General features: G+C 52.8%; 1 protein-coding gene across 3 annotated transcripts in view; it reads right to left on the reverse strand.

Moving 5' to 3' along the window:
* The window catches only part of LOC146829871 (uncharacterized), an 89,870-nt gene extending 82,700 nt beyond the window's left edge, over positions 1 to 7,170 (reverse strand). The window contains exon 1 of one of the 3 annotated variants that reach the window (XM_085608533.1): positions 6,822 to 7,170. The gene's annotated coding sequence lies outside the window, so the exon portion shown is untranslated. Of the gene's footprint in view, positions 1 to 4,557; positions 4,908 to 6,821 lie in introns of those variants that run through there. The other 2 variants (XM_085608535.1, XM_085608534.1) reach the window with 2 other exon arrangements.
* Positions 7,171 to 10,239: the final 3,069 nt, after the last annotated feature.

Consider the following 10,239-nt stretch of genomic DNA (forward strand, 5'->3'; position numbering starts at 1 on the left):
ACAACCTCCAAACACTTTTTTGCCACAATGCAAGAGGTAGACCCGCAGTTGGAGGCAGCAGCAATTTTCTTGGATGCCACTAAGGCATTTGATTCGCTTGAATGGCCATGTTTATTTGCTCTCCTGGCAGCATAAGTCTCAGCCCCAAGTTAATTAAACTTATAACCCTACTATACACTCTTCCCACAGCACGAATCAGAGTCAACGGAGTAATATCGCCACCATTCCCGGTCTCCTGCGACATCCGTCAGGGATGCCCGCTATCGTCCCTCATCTTTGCCATAGCCATGGAGCCTCTCGCTGCCCGCCTGCGGCAACATCTTGTCCACAGGGGTCTAGCATTCACCCCCTGGGTGATTCTTGTAGTCCGCATATAGCGAGACGTCACGTTATACGTGAAACACCCTACGGACAACCTACACCCCCAAATAAGGGAGTTTCTTCTCTTTTGTGGGCTCTCTAGAATATTAATCAATCGGGCCACATCCAAAGTCTACTCAGAATTTCCACTGCAATGTTCACAAGACCCAGTGAAATACCTGGGCATCTGGATAAGTCGAGATCCCGCGGAATGATGGCGCTCCAACTACAGTAAACTAATGGATTGGCTGGAGTTGTGTATTAAAAGATGGATCACTTTGCCACGGTCCCAGATTGGCTATATCCAAAATGGTGGTACTACCAAAGCTCCTCTACCTATTCACGAACCTACCGATCCCCCTCACTCACAGTTTCAGGAAGCGTTGAGGATCCAACATGATCACCCTGGCATGGGCGGGCAGGCAGCCCCGGATTTCCTGGGAAACGCTCACACTACCTTTTGAGCAGGGTGCCCTTGGCGCGCCCGATTTCGATCTATACTACTGGTGCGTCCAAGCCCATTTGCTTTTCACTGGGTCTTCCCTACACACTTCATGGCGCACGCTGCACTTGAACATGACCAGATTGCCCCGCTCCCCCTCCATTTAGCTATATATCAGATACGATCCCGGCCTCAGGGTGGGGTGGACACTGTGGAGGGCACAACTGGAGATACAGTACGCCCTCTCCATCCCTCTGATTAGGCAGCCGGTGTTACCATTCCTGGCCGAGGCGGGACCTGGCGCCATACTGAGGAAACTACAGCTCACTAAAATGTGGGACATATTTCTGGAGGGCAACTTCATTGAGCTACAATGGGTACAGGAAGAGGGTCAGCTGTCCACACTAGAACAGATGACATATTACGAACTGTGAGCCTCACTGCCCGCCATCCTTCCCTCTTTTCCAACCGTGCCCCCAACATTCCACACCCTTGAGCGCTTCCGGAGCAACCCCTCTCCACGCAAGCTCGTCACGCGCCTATATGCAGACATGCAACAGAGAGCGCCCCTTCGTATGCCACGAGCTCACCAAGATTGGGAGGCCACGCTGGGCATCTCAATCATTCAGGAACAATGGATATTCTGCTGCGCACAGGCGCGCGCCCTATCCCCGAACTATTGCCTCCATTTCATTCACTTCAAATGTATCCAAAGATTATACAGAACGCCTGTTTGGCTCCAAAAGGTCAAAGTAATAGAGGAGGCGCAATGCGAAACTGAGGCAACCTTCCTCCACCTTGCCCGGGGATGTCCGAGTATTCACCTTAACTGGGAAACTGTTTCTGATGCGATAAACTAGATGCTTGAATTGCGCGTAGAAAGATCCCCTATGCTTGCGATGCTAGGGTATGTGAAAGACCTCCCATATAACTGTAGGAAACTTGCGGCCCTGCTCCTCTTGCTCACTAAGCGACGAATAGCAATAAACTGGGGAAGGAGGAGGACCCCCACAGAAAGGAATGGCTCAGGATGCGACGTTCAGTCAGGAGCAGCTATCAGCATTCTGGGACCTCCAGCCACCTCCACCCCAAAGACATATGGGGGCCGTTGCAACAATACATGCAAACACAAGCTGACAGACGCTACTACACCCCCTCTGCCCCTGGGCAATCAAGAGGAACGCGGGGAAGCCCCACTATACTCACGCTTGGTATAGGTAGACCACCCTTGAGCCAGCAGCCCCAGAACCCCCTTTACCCCTCTTCCCCTCCCTTACTTCCCCCAGTTTGATATTATGGGACTGTTTTTCTTACTAAAATACATACGGAACTCTTGCACTACTTGATCCGACTCAATTTATCACAGCTGCATGGTACTGTGGCGAATTGTAACGTGATCTTTTTTTTCCATGACCATTACTTTGTGGATCAAGATCAGTTCACTAGCAGATATGGTGCATATTAAATGGGAATGTAATGTGACAGAAAAATGTAATTACATATTATTTTTTTACCACCAAATCAACGCAGTATCTTCCTGTTTCCACATGGTCCGCCAGCTTCAAAAGACTTACGAATAGCTGGAAGAAAAGAGTTGGAAGCAGCCGAGTCATAGATGACTGCACCACCAGAACTAGTCACAACAGTATATCATATTGCCCACCTCAAATGATCTGCTGCTTGTAGATCACAAAAATAATTGAGCGAATTTGGTTGGATGAGAGGCAATATATAGGTCTAGTTTTTATGGCTCCAATATCCCCGCGCTGGGGAGGACCCCGGAAGTAAGGTTCGATCACCATTCCGGCAGCGCGGTCCAGCTGACAAAACATGCCGCTAATTGATAGCTGCATTTAAACCAACAGCAGACGTATCGCTATCTCGCTTCAACCATGCTGGCCAGAGGACGTCGCTAACGGACACAGCTCCAGGTTTCTACGTACGGTTAATACCGCTCTGAAGTACGTTCAAACCCTTCCACAGTTTTTCGCTGTCTCACTACGAATTAGCGTAACTTTATCTGTGGGCCCCTTTTAGAATGTCCAGCACGCAGCGCTTGACTTAAGTCGATTTCCTTGACAGTACTCAATTTTAATCACTCTCTTTACAGAGTTAGGACTTAGCAACTTTATTTGTGGGCTCCTTTAGAATGTACGGCATGCAGCGCTTGACCTACTTCGGTTTGCCGTTTTAATCGCTTTCTTTGCTAAATCAGGACTTAGCGCAGCTGTCCCAGTATTGACCCATTTTTCTCCACATTCACGGGTACTTGCTTGTACTGAGGCTTAATCGCAACCCACTGATTTAAGCATTGTTCCAACACCTTGTGGAGGAGTTTGGCTCAATGGTTAGAGCGGCAGACCCTGAAGCAGAGTTCTGGCCAGGGACCAGGGTTCGATTCCCACCTCGGCGGGGCTCGGGCTCAATTTCCTTGGACCTGTCTATTCTCGCCTCGGTGCCTATTCTAATCACGGGCCCCACGCTGCAACTCTGGGCAATAGCTTGCTTAGCCTCCACACCGACCCCAACAGCGCTAAGGATGCCTGGCTTCACCCTGGGTGTGCCCAGGAGTGGACACTTCACAGGGAAAGCCAGGAGGGGTTCCACAGCGGTATGAGTATCAGCGCCAGGAAACCGCAAAGGCGAGCACTTAAACTAGTATTTTTCCCCCACATTCTTCTCACCCTAATTATTTTTCTCACATCTTGCACTTATGGCTTTCTCGGCCTCTGCCTCTCAATAAATTTATTTTTCTATACCCCATACTTTCACTCTAGTTTGGAAACAAATGTTTTTCTTGGTCGCGTATCCTCAATTTTAAAGTGTTCTTATATTGTATACCATTACAGCCCTGAAGAAGCCCGTGTTTGGGCGAAACGCATTGGCTGATTATATCATGTGAAGCACAAGAAAGAATAAAAGCATCATAAATTCATTCATCTGTAATTGCTTGTTTTTACGTGTTTGTTTGTATTCAAGTGCCTGTTTCCTATATATTACCTCTCATCCAACCAAATATACTTTCAAATAGCTTACCACCGAATCCAGAAAGACGATCACCCATGCATTACCAGAAGACTTGACTACGGCAACGCACTTTATGCCAGTGTCACTCAGAAACAGCTCAGGAAACTACAGAACGTCCAAAACACCGCAGCCAGACTGGTCCTCAACATTCCCCGCCGCAGCAACAGGGCAAAACAGCTCCAACAACTCAACTTGCTCCTACTCAACAAGACAATCACTCCTCGCACACGCATACAAGGTTCTCCATTACATTGGACCACTATATCTGAACCACTGCCTCGCTTTCCACACACCAGCCAGACAACTCAGCTCAACTCGCACTGGCCTCCATCCCAAGGATCCACAAGACCAGAACCGAAGGAAGATCCTTCCCATACCTTGCTGCTAAGACCTGAAATATCCTACCCCTCCACCTCAAGAAACCTGCGTCGTTGACCCAATTCAGGAAGGACCCCGAGACCTGGCTCTTCAACTGAACATCCACACCCATACGGATCAACAGCCCCCAGCACATTTAGACACTCACAGGTGAGTAGTCGTGCTTTACAAACCCCTGATTGTTTGACTGAATGCCTTCGGTACCATCTGCAGAAAAAAGTCAGTTATAACTCAATGTGACTGCGAATATTCATCACTCAAGTCTTGTGGGTCTGTAACAAGCCTTCAAGAGTGGCAGAAAGGTGGACACATGCACCTAGAGGAGCACAAAACAGAACATCTTCTCTCACCATAAGAATGAAAATGGATAAGAGGGACCCTCAAGTTGTTCAGATCACTGGACAGCCCACTGCAGAGCAAAATCTGGGGAGAAGGCGTATTCCCAGAGTCTGGTGCGCTGTGATCCAGCCCCGCACAGCCATCTCTGTCCTGGAGGGGAGATCCTTGAACCCTCCGGCCTCGGAGGTGCCCCCTGGAAACCCCTCCACCTCCTGTTCACCCCTGGACCCGCTTCACCCACATGCCTCCGGGTTAACAAGAGCTACTGCTGCTTATAACCCCCTCAGGGGGCTCTGTGCACAGAGGAGAGAAGGGAGCGGTCTGTGCACGGAAGGCGAGAAGGGGGTGTGCACGGAAGGCGAGAAGGGGTGTGTGCACGGAAGGGGTCTGTCCACGGAAGGGAGAAGGGGGGGGGGGGGTCTGTCCACGGAAGGGAGAAGGGGGGGGGGTGTCTGTCCACGGAAGGGAGAAGGGGGGGGGGGGGGGTCTGTCCACGGAAGGGAGAAGGGGGGGGGGTGGGTCTGTCCACGGAAGGGAGAGGGGAGGGTCTGCACCCGGAAGGGAGAGGGGAGGGTCTGCACCCGGAAGGGAGAGGGGAGGGTCTGCACCCGGAAGGGAGAAGGGGGGTGGGGGGGGTCTGTGCATGGAAGGGAGAGGGAAGGGTCTGCGCAGGGAGGGGGGGTCTGTGCACAGAGGGGTGGGGGGGGGCCGGCGCACAGAGGAGGAGCCTGCGCACAGAGGAGGAGCCTGCGCACGGAGGGGAGAGGGGGGGGTCGGGCATGGAGGGGGGGTCTGGGCACAGAAGGGGGGTTCTGGGCACAGAAGGGGGGGTCTGGGCACAGAAAGGGGGGGGGTCTGGGCACAGAAAGGGGGGGTCTGGGCACAGTGGGGGGGGTCTGGGCACAGTGGGGGGGCTCGGGGCACGGAGGGGGGTCTGGGCACGGAGGGGGGTCTGGGCACGGAGGGGGGTCTGGGCCAAGAGGGGGTCTGGGCCAAGAGGGGGTCTGGGCCCAGAGGGGGGGCTGTGTACGGTGAGAGGGCTGTGCACAGAGAGGGGGCGGTCCCTGCTCGGTGGGACTGTGCACGGGGAGGGCTGTACATGGAGAGGGGGTGGTCTGTACACGGGGAGGGCTGTGCATGGAGAGGGGGCGGTGTGTGCACGAGGGACTGTGCACTGGGGAGGGCGGTACATGGAGAGGGGGTGGTCTGTGCATGGGGAGGGCTCTGCACGGAGGGGGCAGTCTGTGCACGGGGTGGGCTGTGCAGGGACAGGGGGTGGTCTGAACAGTAGGACTGTGCATGGGGAAAGCTGTGCACCGGGGGACTGTGCATGTAGAGGGGGTGGTCTGTGCATAGGGGGACTGTGCATGGGGATGGCTGTGCATGTAGAGAGGCGGTCTGTGCATGGAGAAGATGGTGGTCTGTGCATGGGGGGGGCTGTGCACGGAGGGGGAAGTTTGTGCACGGGGTGGGCTGTGCACGGACAGGGGGTGGTCTGTGCACAGGGGGACTGTGCACATAGAGGAGGCGGTCTGTGCACGGGGACTCTGCTCGGGGACTGTGCATGGGGAGGGCTGTGCATGGAGAGGGGGCGGGCTGTGCATGGCGAGACTGCATGGGGAGGGCTGTGCATGGAGGGAGCGGGCTGTGCATATAGAGGGTGGCAGTCTGTGCACGGGGGGCTGTGCACATGGAGGGTTGTGCATGGAGAGGGGGTAGTATGAGCATGGGGAGGGCTGTGCATGGAGAGAGGGCGTCTGAGCATTGGAGAGAGGGCGTCTGAGCATTGGAGAGAGGGCAGTCTGTGCACGGGGGGACTGTGCATGGCAAGAGTGGCCTGTGCATGGGGGGCTCTGCAATCTTGAGGGGGCGGGCTGAGCACAGGGAAGGGCTGTGCATGGAGGGGGCGGTGTGTGCATGGAGGGGCGGGCGGTGTGTGCATGGAGGGGCGTGCTGTGCTCGTGACCTGCCGGGGGCTTTGACCCGATCACGTAACCCTTTTCTGCGGTTGACATTTCTCCCGCCTCCCACATTGACACGTCCTGTCCGTGGCACTGACGCCTGCCGGGGGTGGGGGGGCTACTTCAAGCCTGGGAGCAGAGGTCGATCCCTCCCCTGCACCCGGTGATCCCTTCTCCCAGCAGGCAGGGGCCAGTCATTGGCCCCCAGGGGCCCCTCACCTGCTCCTCCCCCGAGGCACCACCTCCCCGTGGCCCCCCCTCGGGCCCTCCCTTCGTACCCGGGGCCCCTCCCGCTTCTGCCCCAGGGCCCTTACCTGCCCCTCCTCCCAGGCGCGGCCTCTAGGCGCTACGGATCCTAAGATGGCTTCGGCGCTGCCTGTTTATTGTCAGACAACAGCGGCCTCGGGAGAAGGACCGGCTGCTTCCGGTGCGCCACTTCCGGGGGTCACGGGCGCCTGGCTCTGGAGGAACACCTGAGCCCCGCGCGTGGCGGTGGGAGCGGAAGAACGTCGCGGACCCCGCACCGCTGTGGGTCACCCACTCACATCAAGGAGCGGGGAATGCGGGGCCCGGGGAGGCGGCTGAGGGCACGCCTGCTGGTCCTCCATGGCCGACGCACCGCTGGACGCCATCTTTGTTAGGGGCGTTCGTCACCCCTGACAGCAGGACGACTTCCGGGTCAGAACCGGCAGTCATCTTTGTAAGGAGGGCACTGACTCTAAGAATCACCAATACCAAGGCTTTCTCCATACTCAGCGCCATCTTTGTAAGGGGCACTGTTACCTTGGAGGCGGTGCTTATGCTCCCGCCGGGCGCCCTGTTTGTGAGTGGTACGGTGACTACAGGAGGAGTACTATGGCCGCCATCTTTGTAAAGGGCGCTGTTATCTCTGGAGCCTATTCTTGTGCTCCGTCTGACGCCTTGTTTGTGAGGGGTACAGTGACTCCAATATCAGGTAGAGTGCTCTCGTAAGGGGCACTGTTACTTTTGAGCCAATGCTTGTGCACTGACACAATGCTTGTGAGGGCCAAAGAGGGCGACTCCAGTACCAGGAAGAGTACCATCATACATGCCAACATTTCAGAAGAATGGGGCCTTGAATCGGGTTACTGTCATGTATGGGCTTTGGAAGTGTGCTGCTGCAGGATCGGACTTTTGAAACGCATATGCACGTATTTTTCTTACCTTTCAGAAGCATGGAGCGCAATGGCAGCCCGGGCTGAAACAGCTTCCGGGGCACACACACAGCCGCCCCGAGTACTTCACAGGTCTTTAAAAGACCATTCGCTTGTTGATGAGGATTTGTTGGCTTTTTACCTCATCTAGAGCCCCTGCATCGCCACTCTGACTATTGCAGGAATAATTAGCACGTTACACAATACCAAGCCGTGTCAGCTGAAACACCGAGGAATCGGGTTTCTGGATGCTTGAATCGGGAGGCGGGAGACTAGCCTTGAAATCGGTAGTCTCCCGCCTGAATCGGGAGTGTTGGCATGTCTGAGTACCATGGCCGCCTTCTTTGTGAGTGGAACACCTACTCTGCAGTTTTCCATCCCGTAATTCTATGTCAGGACCAGAGGCGAGGATTATGCATATCTTTCTTCACTCTTTATTGATTGTCTCTCAAGATCCTTCTGGTCGTCTTGGTCTCAGATCCTGAAAAGAAAATACAGTCCATAATATCCCAATATCATGAAATATGTCATCAGCATCAGGGGGATCCTAACCAAACCATAAACATATGTTAATGTATATAACAATTCGTAATCCATATCTCAATAATAACATTTCCTAACACAACACAACCAATTCTAGGGCGGGATAATCCTCGCCTCCATATCCTTAATAAAATTGAAATTTCTTGACGTGTCAGCTTGAAATTGTTTTATTTTGTGTCAAGAAACGGAGGCTTCTGATTATGCTAGTTTAAAGTTGTGCAACCACATTAGATGTTGCATCCGCTATTTGCTTATGATAAAAGACTTTGAATGTTGAATCAGAAGACCAATCTGCCGCAGCCATAATGTCCTCTAAACGGGAACCAGTCATGATAGCTTTTGAGGCCATAGCCCCCCCTCACTGAATGAGTCCCAAAGATGGAGACATCGTTACCTGCTTCAGACAGCAACCATCTAACCCATCTGGCCATAGTCACTGAAGAGACCGGGCAGGAAGGTTTATGTAAGGAGATATCAATTGACCTGTCACATCCCTTCGCAATTCACGAGTACAGTCCTTGTAGAATTTTAAACATTGAACAACACATCATTTTTGGTTATGTGGAAATGCTGGCTAACAAACACATCCGGAATCCAGTCTTAGTCCATTGAGAAATTATAAAATATACTCCAGAAGGAGTAAATACTCTACCTATCAAATTCAAGGCTCTTACATCCGAGACCCTTCTGCAGGAAATGAGGCACAACAACAGAGTACGTTTTTCTGATAACTTTTTGGGTGAAAGCCCTCCATTCGCTGGCCAATTCCTGATGAAACGGAGTACCACATCCACATCCCACACTGTGGAATACCTAGGTTTTGGTGGTCGAATCAACCTAATGCCCTTTAAGAGTTTACAAACCATAGGATGCTCCACCACAGGTTTTGCATCGACATGCGGATGGCCAGCTGAAATCTCTTAACGAAAATTATTAACTGTCCTATTTGCCGGTCCCTCACTTGCCACATCTGATAGAAAGTTAACAATCATTTGGATACCGGATCCCAAGGGATCTATCTCTCATTCACCACACCAACAAACCCATCTACATCAAGCTGATTTGTTACGTTTGTGCATAGAGGGAGCACAAGATTGTGACAGAAAAAAAATTGCGTCCTGTGAAACTCCTGCCACTTGCCATCATCGCCGGACAGTCTCCAGGCCATGAGAGACAACTGCCCCTGAACCACCAGTGGGTGAGAGTTGTCCATCGGATCTCGCAGAATTTCTGGAAACAAGAGAAGTCGAATCGGAGGGGCACAGGACAGGGTTAGTGCCACTGGAAACCACAACTGCGCCTTCCAATAAGGAGTGATCAAGAGCACCTTGGCGACAAATCTGCACCAGTACTCATTGAATCAGGGCGAACGGGAAAATGCATAAAGCGGGCCCGTCGTCCAAGATTGAAGGAATGCATCTGAGTCTAGAGCTCGGGGATCTGGACTCAACTGTAAAACAGGGGTATTTGAGTGTTCGGTCATGACGCAAAAAGGTGTATCGTGCACAGACCCCACTTCAAGTTCAGTTGATGAAACACCTTGGGGTGAAGTCTCCAATCGCTGGAATCCCGAAGAAACCATGAATTCCAGTCCACCACCATATTGGAGCTGCCGGAATGTATTCCACCGAGAATGAGAGAAGGTGTTGAAGGAATTAATGCCAGAGGTCGTTGGCAATTTCTCCCAGGATCCGTGACCTTTTGCCCCAAACAATTGATATACTGTACTGCTGACACATTGTCCATCTGAAGTACAACTTGTTATTCACGGGAATAGAGTCTGAATGCCAGAAGAACCTGCCAGGAGTTCCAGACAGTTGATATGTAGGTGTAATTCCTCCGGGGATCACCTTCCCCCGTCTCCATCGAGCCGCAACTGGCCCTCCAGCCCCATCGACTGGCATCCAATTCTGTCACTACCTCCGGGACCGATGCAAAAATGGCTTTGCCATTCCATGCATCCATATGATCGAACCACAAAGATATTTCCTTCCTGGCTTCTTTGGAAGGCCTA

This window comes from Triturus cristatus, chromosome 5_2, assembly GCF_964204655.1.
Source record: "Triturus cristatus chromosome 5_2, aTriCri1.1, whole genome shotgun sequence".
In the NCBI taxonomy this organism is placed as follows: domain Eukaryota; kingdom Metazoa; phylum Chordata; class Amphibia; order Caudata; family Salamandridae; genus Triturus; species Triturus cristatus.